Raw genomic sequence first — 25,703 nt, 5'->3', positions numbered from 1 at the left:
CTCCTCCTCACCTTCCGAATCACTCACAGTGGCAGCTTGAGGGCCCGCCTCCTCAGCTGGCGAATCAGCATCTGAAAGCAGGGAGGTACAAGAGTTGCTTTAGCGTGAGGACAGGTCGGCAGCATTGGTTCGATAGTGGCAAAGGATGCTGGTGTGAGGCACAAGTGGAAGGAGAGAGGTCAAAAAGGTGATGACCTTACCATTGCTGTCCAGAACGGGGTCGGCATCTCCAGTGGCGACGGGGCCAATCATCCGGCCTGCCATAATCCGTTCCACTCGCTGCTCCAGATCGCTGAGGCCTTTAAGTTCAGGACGGGCTCCCCCGGTCCGTTGCTGCTGCCTCCTATTGTGCACCAGCTTGCCCTGCAAGAGAAAGGACGGGTTCTCAGTACAGTGTGAAGCCCCGATCTTGGCTGCACTGCCTCCCATGGTGGAATAGCCCTTACAGTGTGAAGCCCTGATCTTGGCTGCACTTCCTCCCATGGTGGAATAGCCCTTACAGTGTGAAGCCCTGATCTTGGCTGCACTGCCTCCCATGGTGGAATAGCCCTTACAGTGTGAAGCCCTGATCTTGGCTGCACTGCCTCCCATGGTCAAATAGCCCTTACAGTGTGAAGCCCTGATCTTGGCTGCACTGCCTCCCATGGTAGAATAGCCCTTACAGTGTGTGAAGTGCTGAATGTGCATGTGAGTTTCATGAGAGGCCCAGAGGTGTTGGATGAGGGTTGGGCATTGGGGCTTTCAGGACCCTTTGGCCATAAAGTGAGGTGCACATGCAGGGATGAAGAGGATACTAGAAAGGGTACTCACCCTGACAACCCGAGTGAGGTCGTTGAACTTCTTCCTGCATTGCGTCGGGGTCCTAGGTACCATGCTGCTGGAGGTCACTCTGTGTGCCACCTCCCTCCAAGCTTTTCGATATTCATTGGGAAGTGGCCTCCTGCCACTGTCCGGAAAGAGGATAGGTCGCCTGCGCTCCACTGCGCCAACCAGAACCTTCAGGGCCCCCTCACTGAACCGCTGCGCTCGCTCCCTGGCCCTCTCCATGGTCGTAGGCGTTACAATGTCGCAGCAGGTCTGTCCAGGCCGAGAATCATGGCTCCAATGTGCGGGGCGTGGCTGCAAGCCAAACCGACACTCCCCCTTTAAGAGGTGACCGGCGCCAGCGTGTCTGCCTGCAATCGCTAACTGGCCGCACCTGCGCTGCGCCCGCCCTCGGTGGTAGCGCCTCGCCTCTCCGGCTTAGCACCTTAGGATTGTCGTTCAGCGCCTGATTTAGCGCACCAACAACCTCTTGGGGCGAAGCAACTCAATTTCGCTGAAGGTGGCGATAATTTGCGCCAGGCGCTAAATTTAGCGCACGCTCGACTATAGTGCCCCAAACGTGGCGATACTGAATTTCTAGGCCAGAGACTGTCAAATGTGTGCGTGGGTATTGGCTGGAGTTTAACCAGCCAAGCCATGCAGTTTATCAGCACAGAGCAAATTCCTGCAGCTCATCCAGCCAGGACCACCCTACCTGTTAGAGCTTTGCTTGCAGGTTACCAGCAGCTGAGTGGGGGAAAAAATCCCAGCCCACTATGACGGGTCTACCCCTCCAGGTTCGATTAGTGAGCCAGACTTGTTAGTTAATCATCAACAGCACCCTGGAGTCCTCTCGATTTGGCTGGCTGGGGCACCTTAGTCTGCCTCTAGTGTTGACTTGGTTCCAGAACCTCCACCACTAGGCATGTCATCTTGGAGCCGCCTAGGTTCCAAATAAAAATTTTACACTGAAAGTTAACCTGTTTTAAAAAGCATTTATTTTTGTATCGCTAAAATAGGTTTAGCATGCAATTATACATTATAGACAAATATAGCCTTGTTGCAGACTTTTCTAAAAATATTAGGTTGTGGGAGTTGACCTTAAGACTTAAAGTAACAGATGGTCAATGTATTGCATATGTAGTGAAACCTTCACAAAACCTGCTGAACCAAGGATATAAAATATTGTGGCGAGAAGTTCAAACTTGGATGGAGGATTAGTTCTGTTCTGCTGTAATCTTTTAGTCATATCAGAAAATGGCAGTCTGTCCCATAGCCGGTGGGATCCATTCACCTATAAATGGCTAAATTGGTGGCTTTAGTCACTTGAGAAAGCATTTTCTTGAAAACTGTCATGGCAACGATTTAGAATGCCTACTTTCGGGAGATATCAGATGGCTGTTAGTGCCTGTGGAAATCTGCACATGTCATTGCCTCTTGCCTCTCAGTCAGAAGGTTAGGGGTGCAAGCCCTACTCCAGGCCTTGCACCCATAGGCTAGGCTGACACATCCGTGCAGTACTGAGGGAGTGATGTATTGTCAGAGATACCTTCTTTAGGATAAGACGTTGAACTGAGGCCCCCCGACCTTCTGTTCAGGTGCACCGCAGAACCTCTGAACATTTAGATTATTTCACTCCAATTCAGCCATCCAATGTCAAGCCTCTTATGCTGTCCTACCTTTGCTGTCATGCACCTTTGCCCGATACAAGACTCCCAAAACAAGTGCTCTACCCGGAGCTCCGGCACGGCAAGAGAGTCCCAAGTGGGCAGAGGAAACGCTTCAAGGACACCCTCAAAGTCTCCTTGAAAAAGTGCAACATCCCCACCGACACCTGGGAATCCCTGGCCCAAGACCGCGCAAAGTGGAGGAGAAGCATCCGGGAAGGCTCTTCGCCGGGAGCAAGCGGAAGCCAAGCGCAAGCGCAAGATCCAGTGACATTATTCAAAGAAGAACAGGGGGGTGAATTCTCCAGGTGTCTTGGCCAACATTTATCCCACAACTAAAACAGATTAACTCAAAAGCAAAATACTGCGGATGCTGGAAACCTGAAATAAAAACAGAAAATGCTGGAAATACTCAACAGGTCAGGCTGTGGTGAGAGAAAGAGTGTTAACGTTTCAGGTCGAGGTCATTTCCAGCATTTTCTGTTTTTAAAACAGATTAACTGTTCACTTAACTGATTTCTGTTTGTGGGACCTTGTGTACAAATTAGCTCGTGCTTTGCATACATAAAAGTGACTGCATTTCAGCCCGAGTTGGCTGAACATCCTGAAAACATGAAAGGCATTATGCAAATGAAAGTTTGTTCCTTTTGTTCTTTCTTTTCAAAAGAGAACAAAATAAAATTGTCTCGCGACAGTCACTGCAATCAAACACTAAATTGAATTGGTTGAACAGTTGTGTTTTGGAGGCAAGCTGGATGCTTGATTTGTTTTCCCGCTATAGATTGATAAGTACAAATGTGCATGACTCTTCTTCTCTGAGGCAGTCCCTCGGAACCGAGGATGACTTGCTTCCACATTAAAAATGAGTTCGCAGGTGACTGAAGAGTCCAATGCGGGACCGACAGTCTCTGTCACAGGTGGGGCAGACGGTGGTTGAAGGGGCGGGTGGGTGGAGTGCTTGGGTTGACGTGCGCTCCTTGCGCTGCTTGCGCTTGGCTTCCGCTTGCTCCCGGCGAAGAGACTTCCCGGATGCTTCTCCTCCACTTTGTGCGGTCTTGGGCCAGGGATTCCCAGGTGTCGATGGGGATGCTGCACTTTTTCAAGGAGGCTTTGAGGGTGTCCTTGAAGCGTTTCCTCTGCCCACCTGGGGCTCTCTTGCCGTGCCGGAGCTCCGAGTAGAGCGCTTGTTTTGGGAGTCTCGTATCGGGCAAATGTGCATGACAGCAAAGGTAGGACAGCATAAGAGGCTTGACATCGGATGCCTGAATTGGAGTGATATAATCTAAATGTTCAGAGATTCTGCGGTGCACCCAAAAGTGGAGCCACAGCGCAGTGGAGTGTCGGTGCTGTTTTACCCTCGACACCGTTTGGTCATCATGGGGGTGGGGGTTGGTGGGGCGGGGGTTGGGGGCAGAAGGTTGCAGAGTTGAGACCAGCTACGTACCCAAAGAGAGGAAGAATTGGAGGGAGAGTCATTCCTGGGGCACTCTTGGGCACATCCTAGCAACACTATCAGAGATGTATTGGCAGAAGCCTTGGAGCAACTTGCCTGCTTGCCCTGTCGGCTGTACGCAATACGTGGCTTGGGAAGACCAAAGGGGAAAAGATATATTAAAGGGCAAGAAATTAAAAGATAAATATCCATTTATTTTCTTTAAAAAAAGAGAGCTGGAGTTCTGACATAATGTGTAACTTATAAGGAAATTCTTTTCAGAAAATTCAGGGCATAAATACCCTCTGTGGATTCTATGTTTGTGACCTACAGGAGCTATTCACATCACTGTATGGATTAGATGAAAAAAACATATTGTGCCAGGAAAGTGGAAAAACATGTCATTTGACCTTGGAAAAATTTACTGATGTGTAATGTAAAACCTAAATCTTTAGAACTACCTGGAATGAACCAGATATTTTAATACTTGGCAGCTCATGCAGTCCCTTTCTCGGTCCCTTTTTCTTTTTGGCAGCTTCTTTGTTCCCAAGAACTTCAGCTCCCACCTCCTGCGGATGAAATTATCCTCTTGTCACTCATCTGGTTGACAGGTTCTTGGGTTAGGTGCAGTAAGTAAGCTTGGAGCTAGCCAGTTGCAGCCCTCTGGGGTCACTATTGGCCATATTAAGCTTGTATAGTGTCCTATTGTAATAAAGAAAGAACTTGTATTTATATGATGACTTTCATGACCTCAGGACATCCCAAAGCACTTCACAGCCAATGAAGTGCTTTTGAAGCGTAGTCACTGTTGTAATGGAATGACCATCTCCATTATAAATCTGTATTCTTCCTCATTTGATACAGTTCAGTCTGGTTACTATACAACTGGTTTGCAAAGGCATTGTGACGTAATAAAGACTCACTACGCACTTGGTTGAACATAAAGCAAGGCTTTAATCGACTTGTAACAAAACATGGAGGTCTAGTTAGTAGTCACTAGCTTCCTGTTTCCAGACTGTCTCTGGCCAAGGTGGGCCCACGCCCGAGTATTTATACTCCTCGGACGGCGCCCTTAGCTGGCCATCCAGTAGTACTTCCTGAGTTACTTCTTGTAGAAGTTGCAATTTATGACACATTGCTTAATCAAATTTCTCTAGATAGCTGGATTCTTGTATAGAAACCTTGGTTTAAATCACCAGGCTCCATTAACTTTTAAACTGCACTGACATTGTGGGTTGCCAGTCTTAGTCAGGACTTCTTAGAGTAGCGCTTGATTTTGAGCTGATCAGGATGACGTAGTCCATTATTCAGTCTGATGAGCAGCAGTGCGGATAGTTACAGCACAAAAGTAGGGCCATTTGGCCTGTCGAGCCTGCTCCGCCATTCAATGAGATCGTGGCTGATCATCCAAATTCAGTACCCTGTCCCTGCCTTCTCTCCATATCCCTTGATCCCTTTAGCCTTAAGAAATATATCTAACTCCGTCTTGAATATATTTAATGAATTGGCCCCTACTGCCTTCTTTGGTAGAGAATTCCACAGGTTCACCACTCTCTGGGTGAAGAAATTCCTCCTCATCTCTGTCCTAAATGGCTTACCCCTTATCCTTAGACTGTGACCCCTGGTTCTGGACTCCCCGACCATCGGGAACATCCTTCCTGCATCTAGTCTGTCTAGTCCTGTTAGAATTTTATAAGTTTCAATGAGATCCCCTCTCATTCTTCTAAACTCCAGCGAGTACAAGCCCAATCGACCCAATCTCTCCTCATACATCATTCCTGCCATCCCAGGTATCAGCCTGGTGAATCTTCGCTGCACTCCTTCCATGGCAAGAACATCCTTCCTCAGGTAAGGCGACCAAAACTGCACACAATACTCAAGATGTGGTCTCACCAAGACCCTGTACAACTGCAGCAAGACATCCTTGTTCCTGTACTCAAACCCTCTCGCTACGAAGGCCAACATACCATTTGCCTTCTTAACCGCCTGCTGCACCTGCATGCTTACCTTCAGTGACTGGTGCACAAGGACGCCCAGGTCTCATTGCACTTCCCCTTCTCCCAATCTATTGCCATTCAGATAATAATCTGCCTTCCTGTTTTTGCCACCAAAGTGGATAACCTCGCATTTATCCACGTTATATTGCATCTGCCATGCTTCTGCCCAATCACCCAACCTGTCCAAATCATACTGGAGTTTCTCGGCATCGTCCTCACAGCACACACGCCCACCCAGCTTTGTGTCGTCTGCAAACTTGGAGATATTACATCGAGTTCCCTCGTCCAGATCATTAATATATATCCCCATAGCCCGCAAATTATTTTCATTCAGGTACTTATCCAATTCCCTTTTGAAAGCCACAATTGAATCTGCCTCCACCACCCTTTCAGGCAGTGAATTCCATATCCTAACCACTCGCTGCGTAAAAAAGTTTTCCCTCATGTCGCCTTTGATTCTTCTGCCAATCACCTTAAATCTGTGTGCTCTGGTTCTCGACCCTTCCGCTAAATGGGAACAGTTTCTCTCTATCTAGAAAACCTCTATCAAATCTCCTCTCAACCATCTCTGCTCATAGGAGAACAACCCCAGCTTCTCCAGTCTATCCACCTAACTCAAGTCCCTCATCCCTGGAACCATTCTTGTAAATCTTTTCTGGACCCTCTCTAAAGCCTTCACATCCTTCCTAAAGTGTGGTGCCCAGAATTGGACACAATACTCTAGTTGAGGCCGAACCAGTGTTTTATAAAGGTTCATCATAACTTCCTTGCTTTTGTACTTTATGCCTCTATTTATGAAGCCCAGGATCCCGTATGCTTTTTTAACCGCTTTCTCAATCTGCCCTGCCACCTTCAGCGATTTGTGCACATATACCCCCAGGTCTCTCTGTTCATGTACCCCTTTAGGATTGTACCCTTTAGTTTATTTCCTCTCCTCATTCTTTCTACCAAAATGTATCACTTCACACTTTTCTGCGTTAAATTTCATCTGCCACGTGTCCGCCCATACCAGCCTGTGTATGTCCTCTTGAAGTCTATCACTATCCTCCTCACTGTTCACTATACACTTCCAAGTTTTGTGTCATCTACAGATTTTGAAATTGTGCCTTGTACACCCACATCCAAGTCATTAATGTATATCAAGAAAAGCAGTGGTCCTAGTACTGACCCCTGGGGAACACCACTGTATACCTTCCTCCAGTCTGAAAAACAACCGTTCACCACTACTCTCTGTTTCCTGTCACTTAGCCAATTTCGTATCCATGCTGCCACTGTCCCTTTTATTCCATGGGCTTCGACTTTGCTGGCAGGCCTAATATGTGGCACTTTGTTGAACGCCTTTTGGAAATCCATGAATACCACGTCAACCACATTGCCCTCATCAACCCTCTCTGTTACCTCATCAAAAAACTCAATCAAGTTGGTTGTAAGAGATGCCATGGTACTTGTTTGAAGACGAGCAGGGAGATTCCTCTGTGCCCTGTCCAAGATTCACCCCTCAACCGACACCAGCAAAACCGATTAGCTGGTCACCATCTCGTTGATGTTTTGGAAACTTGCAGTGCAGAAATTGGCGGCCACGTTTGCCAACAAAACAATAGTGACTGCCCTTCAAAAGTAATTAATTGCATGTGAAATGCTTTGGGATGTCAAAGGCGCGATATAAATGAAGTGTTTTGCTTTTGCGATATAAATGAGTGTGTTTGTATTAATGCTATATAACACTGTGGCCACTGTCACATTTTCTTGTTCCTAAAGTTAGCCCTTTTAAGTTCCTTTGATGGTTCTTTCGGCAACCTTTTATGCGGCACTGAACATTTGACATTTGATCCCTGATCTGTGCTGACTCAACCTAATTTCAGCTGCTGCCCCAGTGGGGACGTTAATTGTCCTTCGCATTTCTTGCAGTTGGATTTCCCACTCTTCGGCATCAAAGGGAGGGAGTTGCCTACATGTTTGTGCTGTACCGTTGTGGCCATTTAGGCATCTTCTCTGTCACCACTGCAGTCTGCCCTTTTCAGAGCTGACCTGCTGCGCATCATTAAACGCCCATGTCCTGTGCCTGTAACCTAATCAAAATACAGGAAACTTTCGATTTACCGGTACCTAAATAACCGGAAATCTCGGTTAACCGGCAAAATTCAGGAGTAGGTTCAGGTAACTTTTATTACTTGCCTTCCTCCATTTGTTGCTGTGCAAGGGTATGGCTGCAGCTGTTGCTAAGCTACAGAGACGCTTGCAACTTGTGGCCATTGTTCTGAAGCTGTTGCTAAGTAACAGGGTTTGTTGCTTTATACGGAGCTCTCAGCTCCGTATCTTTTACTATAGCTTTCGGTTATCCGGAATTTTTGATGAACCGGCACCACGTCGGTCCTGTCCGTGCTGGATAAAAAAAAGTTTCCTGTAGGTGACGGGGTTTATATTGTAAAAAGTCACCTTTTACCTGTGCACCGCGGGTGTGCGCTTACTCAAAAGGTTCAATACTGCAGAATCGGGCTTTTTATCTGATTACATCGGTTCATTGTACTCTGGTGGACGGACTGACGTGAATGAACATGGAACATGCGATATTGTGGATTAGAATTTCATATTTGAATGCGGTGCGGGCATCAGACACTGTTTGGTGTACAAAAGGACTGAATGGGAAGTGATTTGTTTCAAGCTAAGGTTGAAATTCCACGCTTGGTTTGGAATTCCGCTTGAGCGATTGAATTATTTGGAATGGGCTATATTGCTTTATAATCTGCTTTCAGATGGAATAACAATGACCTCTGTGTTGTCAGACTGCTTGTCTGACATGAGCCGAAATTTCTTCCAATTAAGCATCGGGAAGACCAATACCATTGTCTTTGGCCCCCGCCACAATCTCCGTTCCCTAGCCACCAAGTCCATCCCTCTCCTTGGCCACTGTCTGAGGCTGAACCAGACTGTTTGCAACCTCGGTGTACTGGTCTCACTAGATGTAACTCCTATCCAGTTATCCAGTCAGCTAAACACTCATTCAAATAACTCCTCGAGAAGCAGGGTGCTGTTTTGAAGCTTTACTTGAATAAAAGTGTGAAACTGTAAACAAAGACATAAGAACATAAGAACATAAGAAATAGGAGCAGGAGTAGGCCAATCGGCCCCTCGAGCCTGCTCTGCCATTCAATAAGATCATGGCTGATCTGATCCTAACCGCCAATCCACTATCACAGAACCATCTCCTGAATCTAACAGACAAAGTATGTTTTGGACACAGAGGTAAGTACTATACATTAGATGTTACATAAGATGCAAAAATATGTTTATGAAAACAGAATAGACTGCTTAACACAGATAAGTAGGTAACTGTATAAGTAAATAGCACTGAGGCTAACCCTTAGTAGCTAGCAGCTAATAAACTTCTTATTGACAAAGTATTGTCAAAATACTATACCAACAAGGTTGTTATTATGTTACCAAACAAGGATACTCACAGACATTGCGTCTTGCCATTGCATACAAGGCTATGGACCAAATGCTGGAAAATGGGATTAGATTGGACAGGGCTTGATGGACGGCGCAGACATGATGGGCCGAAGGGCCTCTTTCTGTGCTGTATAATTCTATGATTCTATTCTATGAAGGATGGAGGAGGATAGAAAACAAGCTGCCGCACTTGGACCTCGTTCACAACTGAGAAAACGCTTCCTCGAATACTACTTCCTATGCAGACAGGAAGAAGGTCAAATAACACACTGCTATACAATAACTACCACTAGGGGCGCTACCTACATCTAACAAGTCCAGAACACTCGGTATCCTATCTGACCCTGAACTGAACTCCCGACCCAATCTCCTCCCCACTACAAAGACCGTCTACTTCCACCTCTAATATTGCCCGTCTCTGTCCTTGTCTCAGCTCATCTGCTGCTGAAACTCAAATCCACGCTATTATTACCTCCAGACTCAACTATTCCAACGTTCTCCTGGCCGGACTCCCATCTTCAACCTTCCGTAAACTTCAGCTCGTCCAAAACTTTGCTGCCCCTAATCTAACTCGCACCAAGTCCCGTTCACCCATCACCCCTCTGCTCGTCCCCCTACATTGGCTCCCGGTCCACCTACACGATTTTAAAATTCTCGTCTTCGTATTCGAATCCCTCCATATCTCTGTAACCTCCTCCAGCCCTACAACCCTCTGTGCACTCTGCGTTTCATCAACTCTGGCCGCTTGTGCATCCCCCACTCCCTTCGCCCCACCATTGGCAGCCGTGCCTTCAGCCGTTTGGGCCCTAAGCTCTGGAATTCCCTCCCTAAATCTCTCCGCCTCTCCACTTCTCTTTCCTCCTTTTAAGATGCTCCTTAAAACCTAAATCATTGACCAAGCCATTAGCCCCCTGTCCTAGCATCTCTTTATGCGGCTCGGAGTCAAATTTTGTTTGATTACGCTCCTGTGAAGCGCCTCGTGCCGTTTTGCTATGTTAAATGCGCTATATAAATGCAAGTTGTTGCTGTTGTAGTTATGCCACTGCAAAGCTCAATGTCATTATACTCCCAGCTGATTCACTTGTTCTTATCAGTTGTATTAAGCAAGAATTTGACACAAATCTGTGAAATCTTTCACTAGATCATATTTGAAGGTCTTTTGCCTTCTCAGTATTGTCCTTCAGGATTTTTCTTTGAATAACTACATTAGAGGTTAAAACATGTCGTCTTGTGCACCTATTGCATCACCTGAATACCTAAATTCGAGATTACACTCGTTAATCACCCTGTGTATCTATCATAGGTATAAACAAGTTAGCTGAGGCCAATTACAGCACCGTAATTGCTCTCCCAAGTTCAGATAAGCTAGCTCGGTACAGGCTAGTGAACTGAACCGGGAACATTTTGTCCTGTATGGGTTCGTGTTGAACTAGATAATATCGGGAGCTCTTTGTGAATTCTTTGTAAATAGGGGCTCCTGTTGAGCAGGACGCTCTGCTTGGTTATGTACGTGGGCTGATGGAGCAGAGCTGGTGCACAGAAAGAACAGACTCAATCAGCAATGTTTGGTTTTCATTAGTTTTTTGAAAACAGTCCGAGTTTGCTAGTGGTCCAATGGGCTTTGAGGAGGGGGCGATAAATACAGCTGAACTTCACGGAAGTGTGGTGTGGGAGGGTCTGGGGGAGGCAGTTAGGATCCGTATCAGACTCTGCTTTTCTCCATCTGTGTTTGTTTTCTCTGGTGATTTATTGGGGTGGGAGAGAAAGATAAAGTTCCTGATTTGTAAAAACTTGTTTCTCAACTCTGTGTAACTTTTTCTGTATTGGGACTGGGATAGAGATTGCAATCAGCATTGTCTTCCATTTAAAATAATGGGAGCATGAAGGGCACAGCAAAAGATATCCGCCTTCCTGCTCTTGCTTCATTTGCTCCTATTGAGAAAGCAGCAAGTGAAGTGTTACAGTCGAGACTCTTTTTTTGCATAATGGGTGGTTCAGAGCACAGCCAGAAACAACTGAAACAAGGACAGATGTCTCACGAATTTGGCAGATGCTGAGAGTGCAGAGAGACTTGTATTCTGTATTAGGAGTTTACTGTTAGCCACACCCTTGCTATCAGCGGCAGACTGCGAATGTAATTGCATTAGCGATGTTGCTGTCTGAGGTGAGACGCACACCACCAAAATTGGTGGTTTTCAACCATGTCTCCAAATGTCAGTGTCACCCCTGGTTTCAGGTGAATCTTCTTCTTCTTAGGCAGTCCCTCGGAACCGAGGATGACTTGCTTCCACACTAAAAATGAGTTCGCAGGTGACTGATGAGTCCAATGCGGGACCTACAGTCTCTGTCACAGGTGGGGCAGACGGTGGTTGAAGGGGCGGGTGGGTGGGGTGCTTGGGTTGATGTGCGCTCCTTCCGCTGCCTGCGCTTGGCTTCCGCTTGCTCCCGGCGAAGAGACTCGAGGTGTTCGGCGCCTTCCCGGATGCTTCTCCTCCACTTTGTGCGGTCTTGGGCCAGGGATTCCCAGGTGTCGGTGGGGATGTTGCACTTTTTCAAGGAGGCTTTGAGGGTGTCCTTGAAGCGTTTCCTTTGCCCACCTGGGGCTCTCTTGCCGTGCCGGAGCTCCGAGTAGAGCGCTTGTTTTGGGAGCCTCGCATCGGACATGCGTCCATCAGAGCTGATTGAGCGTGATTGAATATAAACGTGAACACTGTCCTTTTTGATCTCCCACCCTCCCTCCATAAACCACAACTTTTCCAAATCTTTGCCACGCGTAACCTGTCCTGCGCTAAAACCCGCTTATTCCATCTCCCAGTCTTCATTGACTACTCTGGCTCCCCTTCCCCCAGTGATTTCAATTCAAAATCCTTGACCTTACTTCATATTATCCCTGCAATCTTTTCCAGCCCTAAAATTCCTTCTGAATGATCTGTTCCTCTAACTCAGATCTTCTAAGCAACCTCTCACTCCTTTTGCCCCAGCGTGGCAGAGAGGCTTCAGCTGCCTCCGTACTCTTCAGAATTCCCTCCCTAAATCTCTCTGCCTCCACATCTCTGTCCACCATTTAAAAACATGTTCAAAACCCATCTCTTTGACTTAGCATTCAGTCACACCTCCTAATCTCTTGTTCCCTGACTCTGTGTCCTTTTCCATTATATCTATTTGTGAAGCATTTTGGGACAGGTTGCTATCATTGGAGGCAGAGGTAAGCAAGAAATATGGCTGTAAATTTCCTGAATGCCTAACACACGAAATCTCCGGAATGGGCACACTTTAAATGTTTCCCTATCTCCCGCCGAAGTGTTCCCGCTTGCCTAACATGGACATTGGTCGATGTGGAGCAAGTAGGAGAGCTCCTCCCGACCTCACATTAAAGAATTGGCACTGTTCCTGGCCCCGACCCCCACCCCTCCCCTCCCTCCCCACCCCAAGATCCCAGACCCAAACATGCTTAGCTAAAGGCCGCTATGACGCTAGCACTGGCCTGATCATTCACTCCTCCTCACCGGCGGACTCTCATCGGCTCAATGGTTCCATTGAAATGAGGCCCGAGCCCCCATTTCCGTTGAGCTTTGGGCCTCACCATTCAGGCACAGAAACCGTACTCTGCACCCACCGCAAGCCCAGAAATGGGAGCGCCCGGATTTCTGGGCCATTGTTTCAGAAAACTGTCCCGAATACATTCCAAAAAATTCATTGCCTTTACTACTTGAGCTATTCTGCTTCTTCCAGTCTTGTGAAACTAAAATCTTCCATTATAACCAATGGGCCAGATTTTCAGTGTGCTGTGAGGCGGGCTTTCAGGCGTGCGGGGGGCAAAAATCCCGAATTCGGGGGTCCCGACACCATCCCGCCCAAAACCCGCCTCCACGTAAGTTTCAAGGGAGGTGGGTACCCGCCCCGCACTGGGACCCACCAACCCGAGGCGGGAAGGGATTAGTGCCAATTAACTGCCTGTTAACAGTTAGTTAAGAGGCAGTTTTTAGCCTAATCCCTGTTTTGAGGGGTGTCGTATGGGATTCCCGACAGCTCCAAACCATGCCAGGTTAGAGCAGGCGGGCCGTCGGGTTGAAGGACTTGGAGGGGTCGCGATGTCGGTGTTCAGGTGAGTGATGGGTGCATGAGTGCAAAGATAAGTGTGTTTGGTGTGTCTAAAGTGTGTAAAGAAGTTTTACTTACCTGTACTTAGCTTTACAGCCTTTCTTCCTCTAGGCATCAGGAGTCCATCGCTCAGCCGGAACTGAAAGCTGAACGGCTGCGATCTGTCAAAAGTGACAGCCTTCAGCTTTCAGTGCTGGTGACAGTTCTAACTGAGTCTGCGTAGAAGGACTCAGGTTAGAAGTCAGACTGTCAGTGTTTGACAGCTTCAAACAGCTGTGAAACACTGATATTTCATCTGTCAAAAACTCTTGACAGATGAAATTTCAGTCTGTGACGTCACCTGTTGCCGGGTGGCCCTTAATTGGCCTGCTGAGCCCGCTGGGCGGGCTCAACAAGGTCAATCAAGGGAAAATCACGTTGATTGGCCGGATGTCGATGGAGGCGGGACTAAAACCCGAAAGTTGTAGTCCCGCCTCCTTCCCGACAGCTTAATGAAAATCCAGCCCATTTCTGCTACATGCTTTCCTGATCTCCGTATTTATACAACCCCCTCACTACATCACTACTGGCAGGAGGTTTGTAGACAACTCCCACCAGAGTCTTACATCCTTTACTCTTCCTTAGTTTCCGCTGCCTGTTCACCCTCACTGAAGTCCTTCCTTTCCATTGCTGTGATTGTGCCTTTTATCAAAATAGCTATTCCTCCTCCTCCTCCCAGTTTCCCTGTCCTTTCTGAAGATCCCATAGCCTGGAATATTTAGCTCCCAATCATGCCCGGCTTGTAGCAAGTTCCCTGTAATGGCTACAACATCCTTCTACAGTCCTGTTGTTTTACTTCTAATGCTGTGTCCATTCGTGTACATAACTCTTATCTGGGTAACTGTCCCCACCCTGCCCACATGCCCTGATGGTGTATTTCTCACACTTTTGGTTGCTGTATATTGCTATACAGGCAATTTAATATGTTTTGTTTTTATCGCACCTGCATTATTTTTATCATACTTCCTGTAACTTTTTCTGTTCGCAGAGCATTGACATTATCTTTATCTCCTCTTGTACTCTGATCTTTTGCTCTTATCCACTTTTTTGTTAAATTTTTTTTAATTATTATCTTGCCGCTTACCACCCAGGCCGCCCCCCCCCCTCCCCCCCCCCCATCTGATTGGTTTAAAATCCTTCCTATGGTCCTATTTGATCTTTCCTCTAAGACCTTAGTCCCAGCCCGGTTCAGGTGCCAGTTCCAGCAGTACAACGCCTTCCTGTCCCAGTTCGGGTTGTCAACTCCTCCAGGATTGGCCTGGAGTCTCCAGGGATTGAAGATTAATCTCCAGGTCACGGCTGGGAGCAACACCCAGGAGAAAAATCATAAAGGCGTTAAACAGAGATGTGTTTTTTTCACATTCTTTGAACACTTTCATTTATTAGTTATATAAAAATATTGGAGGTGGTGGGGGGAGAAAAAGGCTGTTTCACTAACAGTCAAGATGAATCCAATTGGGTAACAAAGGCCTGGATTTTAGCTTGGAGGCGAGTTCTGTGCGGGGTGCGGGCGGGCGGGGGCTGTTTTGAGGTTGGGACTCCCTGTACAGGAAACTTTCGATTTACCGGCACCTAAATAACCGGAAATCTCGGTTAACCGGCAAAATTCAGGAGTAGGTTCAGGTAAGTTTTACTTCATATTGTACTTGCCTTCCTCGATCTGTTGCTGTGCAAGGGTGTGGCTGCAGCTGTTGCTAAGCTACAGAGACGCTTGGAACTTGTGGCCATTGTTCTGCACCTGTTGCTAAGCAACAGGGTTTGTTGCTTTATACGGAGCTCTCAGCTCTCCGTATCTTTTACTATAGCTTTCGGTTATCCGGAATTTTTGATGAACCGGCACCACGTCAGTGCCGGATAAAAAAAAGTTTCCTGTAGTTAAAAATGGAATCTGTTAAAATGAAGGCAGCCTCGTTATAATATTTATCTGACCAACCCACCTCCTGCGAGTGGATTGGTCGCCTGCCCCTCATCCCGCCTCTGTTAAAACCGGAAGTGGGCGGGTTCGAGACCGGCTGGGCTCCTGTTTCAGATGTTTTGAATTTTTAACCTCTGACCTGACCCCCAACACATTCATTTTTGGGAGTTAAGATTCAGCCTAAAGAATCTGTCCCCTTTCCAATTGGCTATGGGAAGGCAGAGCGACCGGAGGATGGACCAATGGCGGGACTGTGTGGGGGAGGGGATCGCGGCGGGAGGTCATGTGATGAAACTTCCAGGAGTACGTCCAATCAGAGTTGGCGACCCTAGTCCCAGGACTGGTGTCAGTGTCCCATGATATGGAGCCCCTCCTTCCCACACCAGTCTTTCAGCCACGCATTTTACCTTCCTGATCTGTTTATTCCTTTACCAACGACCGGATCTATGGTATCATAACCTTGTAGAGATCTGACAACCCAGCCAGATCTATCAGGTATTTGAAAGGTTGAAAACTGGCATGGATTGGCTCATTCTCATCCAATCCACTGCTTTGCTTGGCTTTGGCTTGAAGACTACGAATGACGTATGAGGAGAGATTGGGTCGATTGGGCTTATACTCGCTGGAGTTTAGAAGAATGAGAGGGGATCTCATTGAAACTTATAAAATTCTAACAGGACTGGACAGACTGGATGCAGGAAGGATGTTCCCGATGGCCGGGGAGTCCAGAACCAGGGGTCACAGTCGAAGGATAAGGGGTAAGCCATTTAGGACAGAGATGAGGAGGAATTTCTTCACCCAGAGCGTGGTGAACCTGTGGAATTCTCTACCACAGAAGGCAGTTGAGGCCAAGTCATTAAATATATTCAAGAAGGAGTTGGATATATTTCTTAAGGCTAAAGGGATCAAGGGATATGGGGAGAAAGCAGGGACAGGGTACTGAATTTGGATGATCAGCCATGATCTCATTGAATGGCGGAGCAGGCTCGAGGGGCCGAAAGGCCTACTCCTACTCCTGCTCCTATCTTCTATGTTTCTATGTACAGGAGTAAGAGGTTCTAACAGCATGGACTGGAAAACCATGCCAATCTACTCGGTTACTAAAATAACAACAGAAAATGCTGGAAATGCTCAGCAGGCCAGGCAGCATCCGTGGAGAGAGAAACAGAGTTAACGTTTCAGGTCTGGGACCCTTCATCAGAACTGGAAAAAGCTGGAAATGTAACAGATATTAAGCAGGTGCAGAGACATGGGGGGGGGGGGTGGGGGGGTGGAGGGGAGGAAGGAATTGAAAGAACACCCTGTGCTTATGTAAGAGGCAGGAAAGATAAAATGTTGCAAATGGGGATGGCAAAAATCATACAGCATGAAAAATGGGGGCAGGGATTATGATCTGAAATTGTTGAGTCCGGAAGGCTGTAAAGTGCCTCATCGAAAGATGAGGTGCTGTTCCTCGAGTTTACGTTGAGCTTCATTGGAACAATGTAATAGGCCGAGGACAGAGAGATCAGAGTGGGAGTGAAGTGGAGTATTAAAGTGACAGGCGACCGGAAGATCAGGGTCACCCTTACGGACTGAACGGAAGTGTTCCGCAAAGTGGTCGCCCAATCTGCGTTTGGTCTCCCCAATGTTACTATTTTACTTTTAATCTCAAAAATATAGGGCAGACCTTTTTTTAAATAGTTCTCTATTGTATAAACCTATGGGAAAAAATAAAGATTATTACAACTAAATACCTGAAGAGGCAGGCCCTTGGGTTTCCCAGGAGAATTATGTGTGTCGGAGATCTTTCACATCAATGCGTTGGGTTTTAATGCTATAATTGCTCTGTCATTTTCATAATCTTAAGTATATCAATTTGAATTTGATGCAGGTTGAGTCACTACAAATCTGCTGTAATCTTAGAACAATGAGTTAGAAGTAAAAGCCTTTTCTTCATTTTAAATGCTTTTGGTTGACAAGTTTTACGACGAGCCAGATGTATTGTCAGCTGTGGCGCAGTTGGTAGCACACTCGCCTCTGAGTCAGAAGCTTGTGGGTTCAAGTCTCACTCCTGGGACTTGAGCACACCACTGCAGTGCAGAGGGAGTGCTGCACTGTCGGAGGTGCCATCGCTCGGATGAGACGTTAAATCGAGGCCCCGTCTGCGCTCTCAGGTGGACGTAAAAGATCCCACGGCGCTATTTTGAAGAAGAGCAGGGGAGTTATCCCCGGTGTCCTGGCCAATATTTATCCCTCAATCAACATAACAAAAACAGATCATCTGGTCATTATCACATTGCTGTTTGTGGGAGCTTGCTGTGCGCAAGTTGGCTGCCGTGTTTCCCACATTACAACAGTGACTCCACTTCAAAAAGTACTTCATTGACTGTAAAGCGCTTTGAGACGTCCGGTGGTCATGAAAGGCGCTATAGAAATGCAAGTCTTTCTTTCTTTACCCAGTTTGATCAGACTGTATACAGTGTGATTGCTTTTTTTTAAAAAAACGACAGGAAACTTTCGATTAACCGGCACCTAAATAACTGGAAATGTCGGTTAACCGGCAAAATTCAGGAGTAGGTTCAGGTAACTTTTATTACGTGCCTTCCTCCATGTGTTGCTGTGCAAGGGTGTGGCTGCAGCTGTTGCTAAGCTACAGAGACGCTTGCAACTTGTGGCCATTGTTTTGAACCTGTGCAACAGGGTTTGTTGCTTTATACGGAGCTCTCAGCTCCCTATCTTTTACTATAGCTTTCGGTTATCCGGAATTTTTGATGAACCGGCACCACGTCAGTCCCGTCCGTGCCGGATAAAAAAAAGTTTCCTGTATTTGCCAACTCCAGCCTCAAACCTATCTCTCTGCACAACCTTTCCTGCCTCTCTTTATTTTATTGATACGACTATGATGTAGCTTCTCTGAACCTTCTAGATCTCTTGTTCCTCCTAAATTCTAAATATACCATCCTACACGCACTTCTTCCTTCCTGAAAGCTGCTAATCGTCACGACTCGTAATATTGCCTCCACTTCTAATTCATTGCTTCCCTGGACCTCAGAACTGTTAAACTTCTTATCTTCTTATCAGTCCAAAGCTGTGCGGGTTAGGATGATTGGCTATGATAAATTGACCCTTAGTGTTAGGGGGATTAAATACGTGGGGTTATGGGGATAGGGTGGGATATGTGTTGGTGTAGGGGTTACGGGGATCGGGTGGGATATGTGTCGGTGCAGGCTCGATGGGCCGAAATGGCCTCTATCTGCACTGTGGGGTTTCTGTGATTCTGTGATCTTGCACCGTTTTCCTTTCCTCTACAATCTACAGGTTTTTTGAAGTCCAAACTTGGCATTACCCAATCACCTCTTCCTGAAATATCTCGCCTCTTCTCCTTTGACTCTTTTTCCAACTCTGGTGATAATCCTACTTTGTGGATGTTTGAACTTGGCTTCAATCTAAAACAAAAACTGATATTGCAGAAGTGCCTGCAATGTGCTCATAAATGATTGTTTGAATGTACAATGCCATCAGTGAATCCTCTTGTGCGTCAGTATGTGAAAGAAAGAAAGACTTGCATTTATATAGCGCCTTTCACAACCTCAGGACATCCCACAGCGCTTTACAGCCAACGAAGTACTTTTTGAAGCGTAGTCACTGTTGTAATGTAGGAAACGCAGCAGCCAAATTGCGCACAGCAAGCTCCCCCCAACAGCCATGTGAAAATGAGTAGAAAATCTGTTTTTTTTTTGGTGGTGTTGGTTGAGGGATAAATATTGGCCAAAACACTGGGGAGAACTCCCTTGCAGCGAGGCAATCAGTAATAGAAATTTGCATGATTTAACTTTTCAGAACATTTCCCCAGGAGATGAGTTGGTGAAGTCCATAATAGAGCAGATTGTACATGGTCAGTGGAGGAAACAGGCTTCGACGGGTTGAAATATATTTGATCTGTTTTCACATGCTCTTGCGTCATTGCAGCAGCAGTTGCTTCATACATTTTTTTTTATTTGATAAAGGAAGTGCAAAGACCATGTCACAGTGGTGTCTCCTAACATGGTGGGGATATAGTGGAATATTTAGAGCAAGCTGCTCCAGGAACTGAGCGAACTCAGAAACTCCCCAATTGGGTAGTGACACCACCCCCTTTGAGCCTTTCCCTGGTTTCCCACCCCGGTCGGTGGTAAATTTGTTGTGATTTATTTTTTAAATGGCTCTCCTGCGGACTTGCATTCTGCAGACAGTCCCTTATGTCATCTGCAGTAACACCAACATGGTATTTAAAATGTGTGCACACTCAGCGAACAGCAATGCATGTCATGTTATAAAGACTTATGATGTTACTTATTTCACCTCAGAGAATGCTTGGATTTGATGACCATTTGACAAAGCTTCTTGACAGTAGTCTTGTATAAGAAACCCAGGTTTATATACACACATGTACATGTTTTATTTTCATTAGTTGCAGATCTGCGACCTAACAGTAACTTAAATTTATACAGTGCCTTCCATGTAGCAAAGTCTCAAGGCACAACAGAGGTGAAAACAGACCCCTAATATTAGAGAAAGCATGGTCAAAGAGGTAGATTTGAAGGTGGAGGAAGAGGTGACAAAGCAGAGAATTTAGGGAGCGAGTGTACAGCCAAGGTGGCTGGAGGATTTCCTACTGAAGGTGTAACAGATTGAGGGGGATATGCAGTGGAGACCCGAGTTGGAAGAGTGAAGGGTGCATGCTGCCCTATAGGGCTTTAAGAGATTGGAAAAATAGGGTGCGGCAAGGCCGTGGAGGGATTTGTAGATGAAGATTTAGAACTCACTGGGTTGAGGATAGGGATCCACTGGACGTTAGTGAGGAAAGGGTTGAATGAGGAGTGATATATAGAGAGGGGTGTGATGCGTGTGGCGGAGTTCTGGATAAGTTGGAGTTCATGTAGGGTGGACCTTGGGAGTGCTGGTGAGGAGAGCTTTGGAGCAGTCTAGTCTGGAAGTGACAATGGATCAGGATGCCAGCAGCAGTTGGAGTGAACTAAGGGATGAGGCAGATGTTGTTGCATTGGTGGTCTTGGTGAAGGATAGCATATGCGGTTTGAAGTTTAGCTCAGGATGGTGGCAGAGAGCTAAAGCTGGGTGCCGTCAGCATAGTTGTGCAGTCAGGAGGGAATCAGGAGTGCAGGAGGTTGGACTCATGGAGGAAATGTGCCTGGTGAAGGTTGGGAGGGGAAGATGTGGGGGAGAAACTAGAATGTGATCACTCGATACCATTTGCCATTAACCTATATACCTGTAGGTCTACTGCACAGTATTCCCACCACACTCTTTTCTGATAGAGAAATTAGAGTGCAGTCTGGGACCGAAACACAGGAATGTGGAGGGGAATTTCTTTTTGAAAATATACATTATATAAATGCAATCCAACAATGAGGGTGAAAGAAACATTGAGATGAAAATTTGCACTTGCTCCCTTATCTTCTTCTTCTTAGGCAGTCCCTCGGAACCGAGGATGACTTGCTTCCACATTAAAAATGAGTTCGCAGGTGACTGATGAGTCCAATGTGGGACCTACAGTCTCTGTCCCAGGTGGGCCAGACGGTGGTTGAAGGGGTGGGTGGGTGGGGTGCTTGGGTTGACGTGCGTTCCTTGCGCTGCCTGCGCTTGGCTTCCGCTTGCTCCTGGCGAAGAGACTCGAGGTGTTCGGCACCTTCCCGGATGCTTCTCCTCCACTTTGTGCGGGCTTGGGCCAGGGATTCCCAGGTGTCGGTGGGGACGTTACACTTTTTCAAGGAGGCTTTGAGGGTGTCCTTGAAGCGTTTCCTCTGCCCACCTGGGGCTCTCTTGCCGTGCCGGAATTCCGAGTAGAGTGCTTGTTTTGGGAGTCTCGTATCGGGCATGCGGACAATGTGACCCGTCCATCGGAGCTGATCGAGTGTGGTCAAAGCTTCGATGCTGGGGATGTTGGCCTGAGCAAGAACACTGACGTTGGTGCGCCTATCCTGCCAATGGGTTTGCAGGATCTTACGGAGGCAGCGTCGGTGGTAGCTTTCCAGTGCTTTGAGGTGCCTGCTGTACATGGTCCATGTCTCTGAGGCATACAGCAGGGCGGGTATCACTGCTGCCCTGTAGACCATGAGCTTAGTGCCGGGTTTGAGGTCCTGGTCTTCAAACACTCTCTTCCTCAGGCGACCGAAGGCTGCACTGGCACACTGAAGGCGGTGTTGGACTTCGTCGTCGACGTCTGCCCTTGTTGACAGTAGGCTCCCGAGGTATGGAAAGTGGTCCACGTTGTCCAAGGCCTTGTCGTGGATTTTGATAATCGGGAGGCAGCACTGTGTGGCGGGGGCAGGTTGGTAGAGGACCTTTGTCTTACGGATGTTTAGTGTAAGGCCCATGCTCTCGTACGCTTCGGTGAAGGTGTTAACGATGGTTTGGAGTTTGACCTCCGAGTGAGCGCAGACGCAAGCATCGCCTGCTTACTGTAATTCGATGACAGAGGATGGGACGACCTTGTGGCTCAGTTATGAAAGCAGGAGCTGAGCTATACAGACCAGAGAATCTTGGAATCAGTGATGCTGATCTCAGCTGGAGCAGCAGTAGGAGCACTGCATTTAGTCTCCGCACTGCTGGTCGAGGGGCAGAATATCCGCAGGGTACCCACCTCTACATTACAACAGTGACCACACTTCACAAGTACTTCATTGGCTGTAAAGCGCTTTGGGACGTCCGGTGGTGGTGAAAGGCGCTATAGAAATGCAAGTTTTGCTTTTCCTCTCTTTCTTCCCGAGGTAAAAGGTGCAGGTTTGTGGCTGTATTGCGTGAGCTTGGCGTGATGCCCCCCCATGGCCAAATAGTCTGCCCACTTTCACTCTTTGGACTCGAGCATGAAAGAGCACTTGGGAAAAGGAGCAGAGGCCAATTGTTGCCCGCAGAGCCGCGTCCCGGCATTTAATCAGCATTTTCAGGGCTGGAGAGAAAATTGGCAACAAAAAAAAACCAAAGTCCTCTCTGAATTTAGCTGGTGTTGAGTTGACTGAACCAAAGAAGCCTACTTGGATCACTCGGAGGTCAAACTCCAAACCATCGTCAACACCTTCACCGAAGCGTACGAGAGCCTGGGCCTTACACTAAACATCCGTAAGACAAAGGTCCTCTACCAACCTGCCCCCACCACACAGTGCTGCCTCCCGATTATCAAAATCCACGACAAGGCCTTGGGCAACGTGGACCACTTTCCATACCTCAGGAGCCTACTGTCAACAAGGGCAGACGTCGACGACGAAGTCCAACACCGCCTTCAGTGTGCCAGTGCAGCCTTCGGTCGCCTGAGGAAGAGAGTGTTTGAAGACCAGGACCTCAAACCCGGCACTAAGCTCATGGTCTACAGGGCAGCAGTGATACCTGCCCTGCTGTATGCCTCAGAGACATGGACCATGTACAGCAGGCACCTCAAAGCACCGGAAAGCTACCACCGACGCTGCCTCCGCAAGATCCTGCAAATCCATTGTGTTGCCTTTCCTAGTGATGGTATGAAGCGTGGAGCAAGCTATGCGAGGTAGGCAGAGCAGTAGCACGTTTATCTGACTCCGATGGAACTTTTAACTAGCTTGCTAAATTGTGCAGCTGCTTCGCTCTGTGCGGCGCTGATGGGGTTAATTTAATGTGTGCTATTGTGGTGCTGTTGAAAGTGAAAAGGTCTCTTTTTCTTTTTCCTTTCGGGTTTGCTTTTCCTTTTGGCAGCTGCCCAGCAGCCCTGTTTATCTCCACATCGCAAACACATGTTTCAGTTCCACCAGCATAGCCCTCTGTGGGAACATTTTTCAAATCATAAGCAAGCTAGGGTCGTGAATTTTTTTTTTTGTCCTCTTTCTTTCACAAGAATAGCTAACACATGTCAGGAAATGGCCACTTAGATCAGGATGCACATTAAAATTGTACAAGCAGCGTCCAGCAATAGCTATATTTGATCAGGCCAGAGATACCAGTCGTTGATTTTCTTCCTCTCCCCATCATCAATCGAATCAAAAGTAAATGAGGAAGCTAACGTATAAAATTTGTTCACATTATAATAGCTAACAGACACAAAAGCTTTCGCAATAGGTTCTTGTGTAACAGTGGACTGCACGCATATCTGAACAGACATGGCAGTTCATAAATGGTTATTGTGGCATTACGTGACCTCCAGACCATGAGTGCTACTGATAAATTTGGCTGTCGGTGTGGAAAGAGACTGCAGTAGTATTTCGGGCAAATCCCAGCCGTAAACATCTTTCATTTTAAAACAGTTCTCTAATGTGTTTTTTTTTCCCCAGCACGGATTAATTTTATTATTTCTCAGAGCAATAAAACAAACGTTGACGAGGTTGTGCTCTTAACAGCAGCCACCAACTGGTCTGGAGGTATCGGAAGCCAGTAATGCAGTCCTGGTGCAGAGGTGGTCTTGCAGCACTTCCCCGCCATCACTGAGCTGAGCCTACCTCCGTTAGGTCAACTCGTTTCACGTCTTAACACAGCGGCACTCCTGGAGCACAGCTGCCGATCTGCTCGGAGGGCCCAAGGGCCGAGGCTGAGATATCCGCGGCCAGAGCTCTTAAAGGCGCAATAACAACAGAAAATGCTGGAAAAACTCAGCAGGCCAGGCAACATCCGTGGAGAGAGAAATAGAGTCAACGTTTCAGGTCGAAACCCTTTGTCAAGACTGAAAAAGCTCAGGAAATGAAACAGATTAAAAGGCCAGTTTGGGGGTTGGGAAATGGGGATGAAAGAACAAAAGAGAAATGAAGAGACATTAAGAGGTATTCAAAACCAGACGAGATGGTGATAGGACTAGTGGAGACAAAAGACGGCTCTAGATTAGGTGTGAAGTGCGCTGGCAGAGTGGGAGACAGCTGCCATGTGGGAGAGAGAAAAAAGGGGGGGGGGAAGGGCCAAATCAAAGGTGTGGATAAAAAATATAACTAAAAATGTAATGGGGGGCCGAGGTTATGATCTGAAATTGTTGAACTCGATATTGAGTCCGGAAGGCTGTAAAGTGCCTAATCGGAAGATGAGGTGCTGTTCCTCGAGCTTACGCTGAGCTTCCGTGGAACAATGCAAGAGCCCGAGTACAGTGAGGTCTGAGTGGGAATGGGGCGGTGAATTAAAATGACAGGCGACCGGAAGCTCGGGGTCACCCTTACGGACTGAATGGAGGTGTTCCACAAAGCGGTCACCCAATCTGCGTTTGGTCTCCCTAGCACTAGCTCAAGATTCCAAACATGCTAGAAGCACGGCAAATGACGTCCCGCTTTTTAAAAAGCTGGCTGTACGTTCACGCCTTGCAAAACAGAGGAGCAGAACGTACCAAAAGGTAAACGCCAAAGAAATGCAGAAATAGCTGCAAACACAGCAGCCAGTCACTCCTTTTAAAGCTAAAGACAGAAAGAACTTGCACTTATATAGCGCCTTTCACGACCCGAGGACGTCCCAAAAGTGCTTCACAGCCAATGAAGCACTTTTGAAGTGTAATGTAGGCAAACGCAGCAGCCACTTAGCACATGGCAAGGTCCCACAAACAACAACCGGTAATCTATTTTGGTGGTATTGGTTGAGGGAAAAATGTTGGCCAAGACACCAGGATAACTCACTGCTCCTCTTCCAATAGTACATCTACCTGAGGGGAAGTTGGGGACTCGGTTTAACATCTCATCTGAAAGACGGAACCTCCAACAATGTCGTGCTCCCTCAGTATTGCGCTGAAATGTCTGCCCAGATGTTGTGCTCAAGTCTCTGGAGCAGGGCTTGAACCTACGACCTTCTGACTCCGAGGCAACAGTGCTGCCCCTGAACCTAGTGCACAGTCAGTGCCACAGGTGCTTCAAGACTGCATTTCCATGTGCCCTGCTTGTGTAGCACTTGGCAAGCCTCGGTGCCCCATAATTTGGGCAGTCCACCCCAGGGGACATCTTTGTCATTAGGAAATGTGAAGTGTACACATGTGGCAAAAACAGGAAGACAGATTATTATCTGAATGGCAATAGATTGGGAAAAGGGGCAGTGCAACGAGACCTGGGTGACCTTGTGCACCAGTCGCTGAAGGTAAGCATGCGGGTGCAGCAGGGGGTTAAGAAGGCAAATGGTATGTTGGCCTTCATAGCGAGAGGATTCAACTACAGGAGCAAGGATGTCTTGTTGCAGTTGTACAGGGCCTTGGTGAGACCACACCTTGAGTATTGTGTGCAGTTTTGGTCACCTTATCTGAGGAAGGATGTTCTTGCCATGGAGAGAGTGCAGCGAAGATTCACCAGACTCATACCTGGGATGGCAGGAATGACGTATGAGGAGAGATTGGGTTGATT

This window comes from Somniosus microcephalus, chromosome 31 (genome assembly GCF_052327205.1).
Source record: "Somniosus microcephalus isolate GS21.2 chromosome 31, FLI_Smic_1.0, whole genome shotgun sequence".
Lineage (NCBI taxonomy): Eukaryota > Metazoa > Chordata > Chondrichthyes > Squaliformes > Somniosidae > Somniosus > Somniosus microcephalus.
This window is presented reverse-complemented; position numbering follows the sequence as displayed.